This window comes from Meriones unguiculatus, assembly GCF_030254825.1.
Source record: "Meriones unguiculatus strain TT.TT164.6M chromosome 13 unlocalized genomic scaffold, Bangor_MerUng_6.1 Chr13_unordered_Scaffold_34, whole genome shotgun sequence".
Classification (NCBI taxonomy): domain Eukaryota; kingdom Metazoa; phylum Chordata; class Mammalia; order Rodentia; family Muridae; genus Meriones; species Meriones unguiculatus.
The window spans coordinates 14,753,016-14,770,059 of NW_026843646.1; the positions used below are offsets into that span (position 1 = coordinate 14,753,016).

General features: G+C 44.3%; 1 pseudogene; it reads left to right on the plus strand.

Annotated features, from left to right (window-relative positions):
- Positions 1 to 17,044, plus strand: part of LOC132650925 (grainyhead-like protein 2 homolog) — a 59,401-nt pseudogene that overhangs the window by 40,777 nt on the left and 1,580 nt on the right.

The window sequence follows — 17,044 nt, forward strand, 5'->3', positions numbered from 1 at the left end:
CAGTAAGAATCTGAAAAACCTTTGCTGCTGGGCCCTTTTCAGACAAACTTTGCCACCTTCTGTCTCAGAGGAAGACACTCTCAAAGGAATTAAATTAAATAACCCTCAGGCTGCTTAGGACTGGAACTTGTCCAGGACCAAATCTCTAAAATCAGTTGTAAATCCTTTAAGTATTGATTAGAAAGACAAGCATAGTGGCTCATGTCTTTAGTCCCAGAAATCAGGGATCTGAGGCAGGAGAATCAAACGTTTTGGCTAGCCCAGTCTGTCTAGAAAATAAAAACTCCCATTTCAAAAACAGAAATGGGTAGTTTGTTCTTTTTATCCTGGGACAGAAATAATCAGATTTCAGTTGGTTGGAACAAACAAGTGATTAGATCTATGAATTCTAATCTTTAAATCACATATTTTATAAAGAGACAGCATGGCGTCATGAAAAGAATGTTGGCTTGAGCTCAGGAAGCCAAGTCCACCCTCTGGACTGTTGTTTATCCACATGAAGCCTCATCCAGCCTTCCTGTCCCTAACCTCCATGTCCTCAGGTCTATACTGAGGGTGCTGTAGAAGGCTCTCTCTCTTACATCCCCAGCATTTGGCATTTTGCTTAGTGGTATTCCTGAGATAAAGTTCACAGGGAGTGTTATAAAGGGGAACTTTAGGAGAGTGTGAAGTGATTGTGCAGACCCATCAGCCTGTCTTTTGCAAGCTAAGTGGCCAGTGACCTACCTGTAACTCCACTGGTCTCTCCATAAGAATTGCCTGTGTTGTTGCGTAGTCATCCATTCCAAGGACAGCCATGTCCTGTACTTCCATACATCTCTGATTGAGCAATGTGGACAGGTTAGTGCCTCTGTGTTAATGCATGCTGGGTCCTTGGCTATTGCTATATGTTAAAGTAATAGCACTCCCTGGATACCTTGGCTAGGTTCTGAATGCTTTTATGTGTATTCTTTTCATAATAGGAAATCTGGGAGATTTCCTGTTATCTCCCAGATTTCCTATTATCTGCCATTAACAGTGAGGAAAAAGGCCTTGAGAAATTTGGAAACTTCTTCAAAGTTGTCTAGCTGGTACATGATAGAAGCACAGGTTGAGCCAGTGCTTACCCATAATTCCCAGCACTCACCAATGTGCCTCCATTGCCCTGTTTCCTCAATTCTAGACCCATGGCTGAGGGGAAGGCACAGGGGTGGGGGCTGGGCATATCCTATTGTGTAAGCTTTCTGGTCTTTACCAAGGCCTAACCTTGTTTCATCTCATGAGCTCTCCTGGCAGGGCAGACAGATCTCTGAGCTCTGAGGACACCGTGTGTGCTCATCTAGCCCTGAGGAGGTACTGACTTCAGTGGCATTGTCACAGCAGCCATCAGGACGATGGATCAGGCCAAGCTTGTGATTTTGAGTTAGCTTCACTGTTTGCGGTAGTTAAAGAGGCTGGAGAATACCCCGCAGAGCGTGTCTGTGCCTTGTGCTCTCCAGAAGTTTCACCACAAGTCCTGGTAGCTTTGTAGCTCTTGCATCAGACCTAAAATTTCTCAGGATTTTTTGGATGAATCTTAATATTGTTTGTTGCTTCCAAGGGTCTTGTTTTCCTTGTGATTAACCCCACAAGCCTATGGCTGAGTGTGCTGCTGGCCCTGGGTTTTTCTAACTGATGGCCTCGTGATGGAGATGATGTCAGGGAAAGCTCTGCTCTGTTGCTCTCTGATCCTTTGCAAATGATTATATAGTGTCACTGAGCTGGGCACAAGAAGGCCTTCAGCCTGCATTCTTCTCATTAGAATGCGGGCAAGTCATAGCTGCCTTGTTTGGTTTTGCTTTGAAAAATAAATGAAACTACTGGATTCATAACATAGAAAACTTACTGACTCCTACTGGGTTTATAGATTTGAAAGTGTTTGGCCTCCCAAGAGAAATGTGGTTTATCTGAGATACTATTTTAATGACAAAGCCTGCTGTGGCTTGGATTAAGTTGTTCTCAAAAGTCAACTGAACTGGAAAAATATAAATGAATCTTGCTTTGTGAAGCAGCTTGACTCACACAGCACGAGAAGGTATCTGATAACATTTCAGGCAATTTACCAGTTATTAACCTAATGGTGCCTGGCTGCTATGTGTATGGATTTTTTTTTAATCTTCTAGTTCTAAGTTCATGGTCACTAGTTCATGGTCACTACTATTACAGTTCTAAGTTCTTGGTCAGTTCCAAGAGGAGACAGTATCATGCCTGCTTTTATGACAAAGCAGCAAGGGCAAGGCAGAGGCAGCAGTGTCCTAAAAGTTCTTTACTGCCTTCAGGTGAGACCTGAGTCATAGTTTTTTCCTTAGCTGTTTCTACTGTTTGACATAGAGGAAATAAAATAAGATGGCTCTTGATAGGCTATCCTCAAAAGCATCTCAGATGCTTCTTGGGTAGCTCTTTCATGAGATGGTTCCCTTGAAGGTGGCACATGCGAATAGCCTTTTTTTCCTATTAGCTGGATCACAGTGTGGAAGGCTGATAACACATTTGAGCATTCTGTCATTGTGGACACAAGGGCTAAGATTGCCTCAGAGTGCTCGGGACGTAAGTGAGCAAGGCGGAGATGTGTGTTAAGAAACTCAGTTGGCTGATGCTCCCTTTGGAGGTAAATTAAGTACCATTGGTTTTAGTGATATACGCTTCCAACATGGATAGGAATGTTTTCAGACTGTCCCAGGTAGTGTGCATGTGCTTTTATAAGCTGGGTCCCTACCAACCCGACTTGAGAAGTGTTGAATGGCTCTCTGGTGGCAGGAAGCTCACTCAGGCAGGAGTCACAGTTTTGTGTTACCCGCAGGACTGGGGTTAATTACTGTGTCCATCTCCTATGTGAGACCAGGAGGTAGTGAGCTGTTTGCTCTGGGTGGAAAATCTAGTCTTCTCTGTTCTTGCCCTCAGCCTGTGATCATCGGCATCTTCATTGTCTTCATCTAGCAGTTTGGTGGTGCTTCCCCTCAGTCCCCGACACTCATGGAATTCTCCTGGGAGCCTCCTGTAGAGAGCCTCCTGTAAATTTAGCATTTTTATTATTTTTTAAACCATGTGTGCATTGCATGTGGGTATGTACACACATGTGCAGGTGTTAGTGGAGGTCAGATGCATTGGATCCCTCGGAGCTGGAGGACAGAAAGCTTAGGCCCCTGCCATGGTGCTAGGAACCTAACTCTGGTCCTCTGCAAGAGCAGTGTACAGCCTTTATTGCTGAACCGCCTCCCCAGCCTCCTTTTAAATTGTATTAAAGTAATTAATTTTTATTTGCACATAATATTTGTACTTATTTATCTGGTGTGGTACGATCACTTGACAGTGTAAATAGTGTATACTGATCAATTTGGTGTAATTAATACTTCTAGTTCCTCAAATATTATCATTTCTAAGTCAACAGCCTCCTTTTAGGAGACTGAGGAGCAGGGAAGTTGAGCAACATGCCAAATTTGTACAGTAATAAACTACAAAGCAGGGATTTAAAATCCATCGAGGTGGTCTGACTGCTGAAGTCCTGTCCTAACCATTCTGCTAAGTGATTGCTAGACACTGCCTCATGGGCTAGTCTCCAGAGAAATGATCATTTTCTACAAGTCTGCATCTACGCCTGAGACTAAAGAATTGAAAATCTCCACTTTTCTGATTTCTCTTCTAATTCCCTTAGTCTGTCTGAAAAGCATAAGAACTTTGAAAGCAAACGCAGAACTGACTCCAGAGAGAATGTTCTGGTCTCAGTGGAGTGGGTTGAACCTTCACTGTGGCAACCAGGAAAGGGAGAACTGTAGGAAGCCAGGACAGTCTTCAAGAGAGGTCTGTTGAAGTGGCCTGTGTTGTCTCCTGTCGGGAGCTCACCGTGGATGTGAGAGGCTGCTGCAACTTGGGTGCCATCAGCTTTTCCGTGGCCCTGACCTTCTGAACAGAAAAGGAGAGGCAGGCTCAGCAACCTCCCTTTTGTGGCTCCATCTTTCTCCCTCAGTGGGGATGGTGGTGTAGAGCCTGCAGGGGAGGACAGGTCAGTACCCTCTGATGTATTTAACCATTTCTGCCTGTCTTCTCCAGCAGCAGCGTCCTTGTTAAACGGATGTTCAGGCCCATGGAAGAGGAGTTTGGTCCGACACCGTCTAAGCAGATTAAAGAAGAAAACGTAAAGCGAGGTATCTCTCCTTCCTGTGTGCCACTGGTGTGAAGGTTAGGGAGTGTCTTGTCAAGAACTCACTCCCTGAGACTGAACCATTCCCAATCCTGGTGGGGTTTCCCTCATATGGGAGGTTACAGGCTTTTCCATTACAGGCCTTGGAGGAACGGTTATGTGGCTCCCAACTCCTCCAGCAGGGAAATACATAGTTCAGAGGACATTGGCTCTGTGAGTGCGTCTCATGAACCAGTGATTCAGAGATATTCAATAGATGAAACAATTAACAACAACAGGTTGGGCACGCCCATATGAGATGGTGGCTCCCAGTTCACCATCACTTGTTTTCACCTCCATTCCTTGGTGTCTTTTCCTCCCTGACTTTACTTAGGAATAGGGCAGAGTCATAGGGAAACCAGGAGTCACACTGGTGTGTGGAATTATATTTACAGCCTGGTAGCTGGTCCAATAAACTATTTTTCAAAGCTTGTGAAACTGCCACCAAAATTGCCACTACAAATTGTATTGGCCTATAAGTAAAAGTTAAGGTATGGCTTCTGAAACTTTGAATTCAGACACAGAGGGCGCTGTAACCTACCAGCGGTAAGAACCACCTCCCCGCTACCTCCAAGAGCTTCTCTTTGGAGAAGGATGGAGACATCACTGGGCCCCTTGCTCTGAGCAGGTGCTTGGCTCGGGTATTGAGGGTTAGTGGCAGCTCCTACTTGTCAGAAGTCGCTCAAGAAGAATGGTGACAGTTAACAGCAAAGCCATCGTTACAGGTTGTTTTTCCTTTGCAGCCACTTGTCAGGGTAACTGGGTCAGAGTCATTTTGGGGCTCCACAAGAGGCTGCCTGCCTTTGGCTGTGTGATGTCTGGGATGTTCAGTGCTGGTTCCTGTTGTGGTTGGCAGGATTGTTGCCATTGGTACACCCCAGAATAAATCTAATGAAAACTGGCTCTGTGGGCAAGCCCTCTAACGGTCTGGAGCCCAGTATGGCCTCTAGGCTAGCTGTCAGCAAGCCTGACAGGGGAAGGCTGAGACTGCCCCACCTGCTCAACAAAACAGAACAAAATGAAGCACCTGAGTTCTTACCAGCCACCCCTGAGCAACAGGAAAAGCAATGGTTTAAGCTGAGGCTATTTATTAGTAGTGCTAATTTTAATAGAATGTAAGCTCTCTAGGGTCATCCTGATGGAAGTTGCTCTTTCCCTCTCTTTCTGTTGTTGAGAGCTTCAAGAAGTTACAGAATTTCCATCAAGTAATAGCTGCCAGTATGTCTTCCTCTTGGGTTTACTCTTCCTTATCTGGATGTAGCCAGGGTCCGCATTCTAAGTATTTTTCTCACACTGTTCACATTGCCTCCTTTTCTGATAGCCTTTGGGTTCTAGGCAGCTTAACTGACATGGAAGTGATGCAGGATTGCTTCAAGGGACTAAAGTTGTAAACTTGTAGGAAATGCAGTCAGTCTGCATATTTACTCGGCACTTCTGTTTTGATGTTTGATAAAGAAGGTACCAGTGCCCAAGTCTGCCTCTCTCCTTCCTCTGCCTCTCCTCCCGTTACCACAGTCACCACAATCTACCTGAACATTCACAGGCCACAGAAGGGAGTTTGGGCAGAACCCCTGTCAATGTGGCCTTTATATGCACAGCTTTAAGAAAGCCTTTGGGATGGAGGGGGAGGGGAGACATGGAGTTTGGATTTGGCTGATTTCATTTCCCAGTCCTGCCTTTGTTTTTCTGCTGATGGTGATGGTAGCTAGGTGGATTTAAGATGATAGTTGAGATGTAGGCTCACCAGTGTTTTGCTGTTATTGTTTTTGCCTGGGGCAGTTTTCCCTAGTGTGGACAGATGAGGGGTTTCAGCTTTTTCTTCCCTTGGGTGAGAAGTTACGCTGCTGCCAGAGGATAAAAAGAGTAGCCCTCTGGGATGCTGGACTGCACCTGAATGACAGTGGCCAGTTTTTTGTTTGTTTGTTTGTTTGTTTGTTTGTTTTGTTTGTTTTTGTTTTCTGGGAGCTGACCTTTCAGCATGATTGCTGGAGTGGTGGGCACAGGAGGAGGACTCAGTGGTCAGGGGAAGCAGAAGCAAGGGTGACCATGTTTGTGGGACCCCACAGGTGCATCTTAGCCTCCCGAGGTCCATTTACATTGCTGAGATCGGCAGTGCCTGCCCATCTTAGCCTGCACACTCCCCAGTTCAGAGCTCTTACAGAGAAGTGAAAGGAAAAGCTATGCCCTCGCTGGAGGGCACAGGGACCACACCTACTTCCTGGTTGCTTCTGTAGGTTGAAGACTGAGCCTCTCTGTGTGCTGGGCCTAGATGAAGCCTACCACAAGGACCTTATTTCCCAGAACTGGCAGCAGGCACCTATGTGCTGGATGCTAGTGTCCTACTTCACAGATTATCCAGACAGGGAAAGATTAAGTCATTAGGGTCACAGCAGGGGCTGAGCTGGACTTGCACCCAAATCTGTGATTCTCTGCATCCTAAGTTCTTCCTGGACTGTCCTAGGTGCTACCCTGGTACCCTTCCAAGCCTGTGCAGGAGAATGTCTGCCTGACCTGCTCTTCTCCTGGTGTCATTCCTTTCTAGATTTGGTGCTTCTATGCTCTTCACAACTCAGAGATACTTGAGTATCTTAGCCTTCTCCCTCACCTCACCATGGTAGGAGCTGTCTGGAAAGCATCCTCTTTTTGGCTCTTTCTTTATGACTCTCACAATGGTGTCTAGGTCATCTGGTACCTGCCTGTCTCTCCTAATGGACCATAAACTCCCTAAAGACAGAGAATGGGGTCTATTAGCTCTCTGCCTCAACCTCAGCTCTTGGTATATACAGCCTATGGCACCCAGGAGCCTTCAGTGGTATTCACTGAATGAGCACAGGGAACAGTAGTCATGAGGAGACTGTGTGCCTTTCTTGAGAAACTAAAGTGTGGATCTAGGTGTCAGAGCTGGTACATCCCAGTAGTCATTGGCCTGTTGGCAGAGCAGGTGGTGTCAGCTTGAGACTCCCATGTGACAGGAGTCACGCTGGCTGTCCCCTTCTCTTGCAGTGCTTTTGTACGTGCGGAAGGAGAGTGATGACGTGTTCGACGCCCTGATGCTGAGATCGCCCACAGTGAAGGGCCTGATGGAAGCGGTAAGCCACAGCCCCCTCAGCCTCCAGAGTCCCTGCCCTGCCACCTGGGCAGAACTTAGGTGGCTCCATGGTGCCTTGTTGGCTTGGCTAGCGTATTCCAAAGTGGAGAGAGGACATGTTGGTTATGGGGAAAGATCTGCTGCAGAACTGCAGTGGTTTGAGATGATTCTCCCCTTCTCTCCACTGCCCTAGGCCAGGGTTAGCAGCACGACCTAGGGAAAGCTGTGTTTTATTCACACGCTGTTCACCCAGCTTTGACTGTGCCTCAGTATGAGCAGTTTCAGAGACAGCTGTGCAGTAGGGGATAGGCTGTGACAGTGATGGGGACCAGCGCTGCCTCTCACCTCTCCTGGGGGCTGCTGGTCTGAGAAATGCATCGGATGGGATATTTGGGCTTATGGCTGAACACTGCAGTACGTGAGGAAGTTCCTATGTGTAGACCACACAACGCAGTGGCCTGAGATCACTTTCATTTGTACTTTTCCCTGGTGTGTGTCCATGCTAGAACATGCTACAAACCAGCGCTTCCTTCTCTTTACTGGCAGAGTAATCATTCACTGTATGAACACAACATACTTCATTTTTTTTTTCATTCATTCAGCTAACAGGTCCATGTGCTTTTCCTTCTTGGGGTGCTCCTGAGAATGCCCTGCTGTGAATGCTCACGGGCTACTTTCTGTTTGGACATCTGTTTCCAATTCTTTAGGAGTATATACAGAGTAAAACTGGCAGGAAGACACAAAATGTCCTCTATTACACGATTCAATTTATCAGTAATGTCCAGAATCAATGACTTCTGGGAGAGAGAAAGCAGGCAAGTTTGCCATGGGTTGGGGAGCAGAAGGAAGATCTACACTAGTGCATTTCCTGTGGAAGTGATGAGAAAGTTTTGGAACTTGAGAGAACAGCTGTGTGATATTGTGAATGTATTGTGAGTGTCTATCTACAGTTCTGAGTAGTAATCAGAAAAAAATTAGAAGAATGTGGCCACGGTGGGTTTCATACTGCTCCCACTCTGGCATTTCATGACCCTGGTCATTCTGAGCAGAGCAGCACTGTCACTCTCCAGAAAGCGCAGGAGGAGGCTTGGCAGCTTTTTGTTTGTCGTGACTTGTGGGGACTATTGATTTCTATTCTACTCAGAGCAGAAACAAATCCAGAAGCAAATGCAAGAAAGACTATGGAACTTCTAATGAACTATGATTTTTGTTGTTGTTTGTTTTGTTTTGAGACAGGGTCTTACTGTGTAGCCCCAGCTGACCTGCAATTCACTGACTGTATAAGCAAGGCTGGCCTATATAATTCAGAGATCCACCTGCTTCTGCCCCGGTAGTGCCAGGACTAAAGGCTGTGTCACCACCATCATGGGCTCTGAATTTTAAACTGATTAGAAAGAACAGATACTGCAAAAGGCCTAGAAGGGATGAACCAAGATTTTTTTTAATGACCTTGAAATTGCTGAAGGATGGATAAATGGTCTACAAAATAATGTAAAATAGTCAGATTTCTCTGAACATCATTGTCCACTTCCATACCTTAGTCTGGTTTTTAAGAGCAGATAAAATAAGTGTTTATAGGAGTATCTAGAGGTTATTTCAATGCACATTCTTAGTCCTTCCTGCTGAAGAGGCAATGTTGCTGAAGATTCAGGCTGACCTGGATTCTTGCCTCACCTTTCTGAGCACAGGGATTATGGGACTGTAAGCATATACCATGAGGCCTTGTAGGAATCCATATTTAACCAACTCCTAGAACAGCCTGAGGGATGGATGCCACAGATCTAGAACAGGTTTGAACTGCTGTGCTATTCTGGGATCCTGCTTTGGTCCTTGATGTCTTTTTTTCCTTCTGTAACCTCTGTCTACTTTCATAAGTACCCTGAAGATGTGTTCATACTGGACCACTGTGGAACAAAAGGTCACTTCACCTACTCAACAGCAACTTTTCTAACTTTTCAGCCTCCCTTCAACTCCTGTGTTGTTTTGGTAGATGGTAAATGGGGGTGAGGCAGGGGAATGGGTAGAGAGAGCTGCAAGCCTTGGAAACTTCAGGTTCCCTCCATGGCTTTAGTCATAGTTTTCAGGCAATTCTGGCTTCATCTTCCTTTCAACTCTGGAACAAAAAGTTTCCTTAACGTTTAACACAAACTACCTGCTTGCTTCTGGAGTGTTACAAGTGGGAAAGGTGGTCAAGAAGAGCCTTTTCAGGGTCCACAAGTGGGCTGGTAGTGATCTACAAACCAAGTTCATTGACCTTAGGGGTGTCAAGACCACAGGCTCTGTCGAAGGGGACCATCAGCGTGTGATGGAGATGGTGTCTTTTGAAGAACACTAGAGCTTACTGATGTAGTTCTCTTTTTAAAAATGATTTATTTGTTTTATGTGAATTGGTGTTTTGCCTGCATATATGTCTGTGTAAGTGTGTCAAGTCACTTGGAGCTGGATTACAGTCAGTTGTAAACTGCCATGTGGGTGTTGGGAATTGAACTCAGGTCCTCTGGAAGAACAGGCAGTGCTCTTAACCACTGAGCCATTTCTCCAGCTAATGTAATTCTATCCTGAGTTGATTTGTGTCTCTGTGTGAGGTAGGAAAACACTGACCGGAATGTGGATCCGCCGAGAACCAGGATATTTTATTATACTCACATTTACCAGTACATGTTTGTATGTTATAATAAATATGTACATGGGTATATAATATGCATGTGTAATGTATGTGTATTCCTATATATTGTAATATGTATGCATAAAATTAATACATAAATTTATACATCATCTCTCCATATCTAGAATTTGTTTCACAACTTTCCATAATACTAAACTTCATGAGTACTCAAGTCCATGTGTTTTATATAAAATAGCATATTCCTATGCAACTTCGGCAATCCTCCATCTGCTTTAAACCATCCCTAGTTACACTACCTGATGAATGTAAAAGCTATGTAAATAGCATTGTTTAAGAAGTAATGGCAAAAAATGTCTATACATATTCAGCACAAGCACAACTTTTATAAAATACTTTTGATCTTTAGTCACTTAACCCTGTGGGTGATGCCTGCAGTTATCGAGGGCAGACTGTATAGATGTCCGTATTGTTAGTGGCATAAATATGGGTGATATGTGCTTGTGTGAAATGAATCCACATATGTAAACGTGTCAAGAGTACAGTGGAGTGGTCAGTATTCCTGTCTTCAGCCATGACTCTGTTACTTGGATATATGTTCCCTCTTACTTATTTTATTGCAGTTTTGTCATTAGCATACAAGACATTAGATTAAAACATTTTTGAACGAAGTGAGTTTTAGTACACTCTCCTCCCTCAGTCTTCCCACCTCTTGTCCCCAACCTCTGGCAACCTCCTTCAGTCTCTTTTCTTCTTTCATGTCATACGTGCCCTCGTTTTTTCTGGTTTTGTTTTTAAAGTAGTCTTTTACTTTTTAAAAAAAGAAAATAATTATTGACAGTGATGAAATGTGACTCTGTCACCTAAAAAAAATACAACTGTGTTCCCACCCTTCCTTCAGGTGTGAACTGGTATTTGAATCAGAAGGTACCATATCAGACAGATTCATGAACAGTTCCGAGGTGGTGACTTTCTGTAGCCCACATGGATGTCCTACAGCCTGTGAGCCAGGCCACACGATGGGTGCAGTAGCTCGGTTAGCTAGAAGGTGGTATGCTCACTTTAAAAAAACTGGTGTTTGTGTGTATGTGTGTGCACATGTATTTTCATCAGTGAGCATGGGCTGTGTCATGTGTGGAGGTCAGAGGACAACACTGAGGTCACTTCAGCTTCCCCCTGATTGAGACAGGCTCAGTCTCTGCTGTAGCACCTGCTGCAAGTCCATGGGAGCTCGGCCATCACAGGTGTGCACTGCAGCATCTGGCTAAACGTGCAGTTTGGACATCCAGACTCAGGTCCCCATGCTGTGTGGCAGGCACTTTAACCACTTAACCACTGATGTGTGTGGGCTTGCTATTTCTTGAGACTGTTTCAGAGCTTGCCTGGCTCTTACCACAAGCATACACAGCAGCAAGCAAAAGATCATACCTCCTAACTGTGCTACTTCCTGTGGGCCAAGCATTCACACACACTAGTCTAGGGGGGCCGTTCCTGAAACCACCACACAGTAACCTTACGAAGAGTGAACTTTGACCATGGAACCTGGGAGCTTGTTCTGGAGGTCAGTGAAGCCACTCAGACCTCAGGGCTCTTGCACATGCTGTCCCCTCTGACAGGATGCTCTTCTTTCATATCACGATGTTGGGGCTGCTCACCCCCAGCTCGTGGGGCCTGTCAGACCACTCACATAAATAACACCTCTTCTCTGTGTGCCTCCACCTGCTTTATTTTATTTCAACCTGGTGTCTTGATCAGTTTTTATTGTCAACTTGACATGACCTAGAGTCACCTAGGACAAGGGACCCTCAGTTGAAGAATTGCCTGAGACAGACTGGCTTTTGGCCATTTCTGTGAAAAATTGTCTTGACTGATGAATGATATGGGAAGACCCAGCCTGCTGAGTCATCACTGTCTCTAGACGGCTGAGCAAGAGCCAGTCAGAAAACCAGTAAGCAGCTTTCCTTTCTGCCTTTCTGCTTTACTTCCTGCTTGAGTTTTTTAGCTTCTCAGTAACAGACTGGTATTTGAGGTATAAGAGGAAATAAACTTTGTCCTCAAGTTGCTGATGGTCAGAATGTTTTGCTACTGCAAGAGGAAAGAAGCCAGACCCCCTGGCATACCTAATATTGGTTGGGTGTTCCTTCCTTCTTTTCTCCAGTAGAATATGCAGTCCCGAGGGGTTTGTCTCTTGCTGTCAGTTGCATATCCTCAGGCCTTGGGCACAATGTTTGTTGCAAATGTTTGCTATTCGCAGAGTATGTCCCACCATGCTGAGTGCTACAGGCTCCTTTTAATTATTGTCATACTCCTATGAACATGGCATGGAAATAGCATCATCACCATTTTACAGATAGGGAAAATGAGGCTGGAAGACATAGGTGCCTCTTTTACCTAGCTCTACCCCAAATGGTGGCACCACCCTAAGCTCTCCATCAACTCAAGTCTAGGTAGGCAGATGTCCATATGTTTACATAAAAGAAGAATAAACAATGCCAGTCACACAAAGAGTAAAGGGAAAGCAAGAATCGATAATAAGCATCCGGGAAAGAGGCGGGATAGACAGTTGATTGATCAGCCCTTTGCCGAGTACATGCTTTGGAGAGTGGAGAGCCTAATTACTGAAAAGAGGAGCCAGGAATGGATTCCTTTTTCTTTTAGAAAAGGGCAAATGAACAGACATGAGACTACTGCTGTTGAGTAAGCAAACTTTTTCACTTGAAAATTAAAAAGAAATTGCAAGTGACACTAACCAAAGCCAAATCTTAGAAGGCAACTGAGTGAGAATAATTAGGTGAAAATACTGGGGACTCCATCCTCCCCCTCCCCCTCCCCCTACCCCCAGCACATGTACACATGCAGCAAGCACTATGCACAGAAAGGAATGCTATCCAGGGCTTCCTACTTTTTTGTGCCATGGGTGCCTTTTGCAATTTCAAATCCATTGACTCTTTGAGAGTGCTTTTAAGTATCTAAAATAAAACAGAATTACAAAGAAAAGAAATGGCATTATGAAAGGCAGTCACCAAGATGGTAGAAAGTGTCTGTGATGTAGGATAGTGCATCAGATATGATGTAGGGATAAGATGAGTAGCACCCAGTGGGGTGGGTGAGTGCAGCCCATACTGTGAAATGCATACGGAAATTTTTAAAGATTCATTATTTTGTGTGTATGTCTGTGCACATCTGTCCCTACTGATGAGGAAGTAGTGAACATCCTTGTGGAAATAGAACCCGAGTCCTTTGCAAGAAGAACAAGTGCTCTTGGCCGCTGAGCCAGCTTTCCACCCTGCAGGCCGAATGCTAATGCACCACAAAATATCCGTGATCCCCACCACCAAAAAACAAGCTAGTTGCTGTGTGGGAAAGGCATAGAAAGGTTCTGGTTTGAGGCTAATTTAAGTATGGGTGTATGTATGTTGTCCTATCCGAGTTCTGTGCATCGTCTTGCTGTGGCTCTGGCCAGCTATGCTGAGGAAGTAATCAGGAAATAATGTGGAAGCAGGCTGCTCTCAAGGAGTTTCTGAGAACTAGTTCTGTTCACTGAGTGGTTCTAGATCCCCAGGGAATGAGTAAGGAAGTGAGGTCACTCTTGAGAGCCTTGCCATTTCAGCAAGAACTGAATTCAGTTCAGAGCTCAAAAGACAGAGCTAGTTCACCATACTGGGTTCCTCTCTCTCTCCCTCCTCCCTCTCCCTTCTTCCATCTCTTTCTGGGTCTCATGTGTCCCAGGCTGCCTTCAAAACTTGCTATGCAGGGGAGGTTGACCTTGAACATATGCTCCACCTGCAGTGCTGAGATTGTACAGATACCCTTCACACCCAGTTTATGTGGTCTTGGGGCTCAAACCTAGCCTTGTGTATACTAGGAAAGCACTCTTATCAATCTGTCTAAAATGGAAGTGGCTTCCTTTTATTTGCATATGCAAATAGGACACCAAGGGGCTTGCCAAATAGTGTAGGGGCCTCAATGGGAGGAAGAGAGAAGAGAGTAGAGGCAATGTAAAGTATTCCTGAGAGGCTTAACATTTTTTATTAACTTCTCAACTTTTTATTTCTCATTTTATTGAATTATGGTTCAATTGTCTTTGTTACACATTATATGACAGAGTATCTTTGGGAAATTCAGTATGTATGTGTATATGCATTTACTATTTTATAAACTAGATCAACCGTGTCATTGTAATTTATCTGCTAAATTTCTCCAATTCTGAATTAAGTCTTCCACCATGCGTGTGTGTTTTTGAGACTTCCTGTGTCCATTCATTTCCCTTAGCTTTTGCCTCTCCAGCTGCTACTCATCTGCTTCTCATTTTATCTGCCTATTTGTTTGTTTACATTTTCTGCAAACAGGCCCTTCTAACACAAGGCCTGTTTTCTTTGCTGCCTCCAGGCTCTTGTGAGAAATGTTGCCTTTTCTATTTATTTGCACATTCATTTGGAAGTCAGTAAACAACTTGCAAGTGTCAAGGTTCTTGCCTTCCACCTTGTGTTTCTGGAGTTGAACTCACCTGGCCAGCCTTGGTGGTGAGGGCCTTTACCCACTGAGCCATCCCACTGGCCAACAAGTGTGTTGTTTTGTTTTGTTTTGTTAACTTTTGTTCATTGGGCCTTATTGTGGCTGTGGGGAAACCTCATCAGGACCACCAGTGATGTGCCCCACGCAGGCAAGAGGATACTTGTCTAGTCTGTCTTTATCACCCTGCCTCTCTGTCTTGCTTCTGAGTGTACATATGGTGAAGAGGTCTTTCTGCCCTGTGGTAGGGATGGAAAGGCAGGAACCTAGGGTTCTCTGGAACAAACTTTTCTCAGGATCTCAGCTCTCCCCTAGGGTTCTGCAGCCCTTTTCTAGCCTGTGCTGCACTTCCTAAGTCTGGGTCCCAACCTTACCTGTGAGCCACTAGCGAGGGCATGGCACATATTTGGAGTAGATCTTTCTCGAATACATCTTGCCACTTTGTACTTACAAAAATGACACAATCATAAAAATAAGCACTGTGGAATTATACAAAGTAAAAGGGAGCTTGAATCTGACCATTTATCAATGTAGCTATCATTAATAGATTGCTATGTCATTTACATATTTTATATACATTTAAATATATGTAAACGTGAAAAATTCAGACAAGATTATATTATATTGACAAATTTTCACTTATTTTCCCCTCTAATATGCTAGCAATTTTTAAAGTGTAAGTGAAGAAAATGTCAAGATATTTAATGCATATTTGTTATGACTTTCCTCTGTTATGAACAGGTATGTTCCAAACATGTTTGAGCATGAGAGTATTTCTGTATGTCCGATTACTAGACATGATGTCAATGGCTCATATTCACTTTTAAAAACTATGCTTCTGTCAAACTTCTTTTCCAGGAGGCTGAGGGGTCACTATTCCTTATATAGAATCTGAACACTGCTGTTTCCTCATGCTCTGACCAACATTAGATTATGACTTCAGTTTTGTTTTGTTTTAGATTTTTTAGATTTATTTTTAATGTGTCATTTGTCTGCCGTGTATGCAGGTACATATGGAGGCCAAAAGAGGGCATCAGATCCATCAGAGCTGTAAACCAAAAGCAGAAAATGTTTAAACCTGCTGGATCTCTCATTCCCCTTCTTCCCCCCCCCCCCCACCCTGCTTGGTTTTCCAAGACAGGATTTCTGTCCTGGACTCACTTTGTAGACCAGGCTGGCCTCCAACTCACAGATCCACCTGCCTCTGCCTTCCAGAGTGCTGGGATTATAGGGGTGTGTCATGGCACCTGGCTCATTTGCATTTTTGATAGTTAAATTAAAAGTACTATCCTATCATTATTTTCATTTGAAATTTTTAAATAAAAGTTCAGTGCAGTTTTCATATGCTTATTGCCTGATTATATTCTTCTTGTATATAATTTTTCTGTTTTTTTCTTTCTTCTCTGCCCTGTTCCCCATCGAGTTCTTTTTAACAAAGCAGTTTGCTCTGTATATATTGTTTGTATTTTAAAATGCTTCCCAGTACATTATTTTTCTTTGTGGTATGTTTGAGCTACTGATATTTCAGAATTCCACAGTTATTACTATTCAGGCCTGTTTTGCAGGTGTCATGTCTCCCAGAAAAACTGTACTTAGGATGATGGCTATCTGAAGAATGAACTCATGTTTATCTTTTCCTGTGCTTTCATGGTCTCAGTGGTCTCATCTTTCATATATAAATCTTTTATCCACCTGAACTTTTTCTCTCACTACCTCTTGAGGTTGGTCTGGAGAGCATTCCATCGCTCATGCTGACCTCAGGGCTGGGCTCACAGGGGTGAGCCACTGCAAGTGGCTCAGTTGAAATGTGTTTTGATGCATGGCTACCTATTTAATCCAACATTGTGAGTAGATGTTTTTTTTTTTCCAAGGGATCAGAAATGCCACTTTTATCAAGATTGTTTTGCTGACTGATTTAAGATCTATCCAAAGGGAGAATCAAAATTGGGATGGCACTAGACATGGGCTCTGACACACTGCGAAGCATGAGCTGCATTTCTCTTCCTTCTAAGGGCAGAGGAAATAATGACTTGGTGAAACTAGTCAGGGCCATAGTTAGTGAGCTGTGACTCTGTGGCTGCTAACGTGGATTGGGGCTCCATTCACTTCTCTACGCCTCATTTTGCTAATCTATAAAGCCAGTGGCTTGGGCTGAATGGTCTCAGCAGTTAGTGCAGGGAAAGTGTTCATCATGAGATTTCCTGACGTGTCTCATTAGGGGACTGTGCTGTGCTCAGATGTGAGGTCTGAGCTGGAATGTTGTGCTTCCCAGTGTGTCCCTGCTCTCTGCTGACCACTTTCCTGTTATTCATGTTTCAGCTGTCTGAGAAGTAAGGGCTGCCAGTGGAGAAAATCACAAAGCTTTATAAGAAGAGCAAAAAGGGGTAAGAAAAAAGCTAACTCAGCTAGCTGCCCTGTCTGCAAGGTACATTTTTAATATAGCTTTACCTGTTGTCACATCCGTGGCCCACGATGCTAGCAGTTCAGGCAGGGAGACCCACGGTGCATTTCTAACATGTCACCCGAGGTGCTTTCATCTACTGACAGCCTCACAAGGGCGGGAGTGGTCTAGAGGTGGTAGGACATCAGGGAAAATGACGTTGCAGAACTACATGTAGCTCTTCAC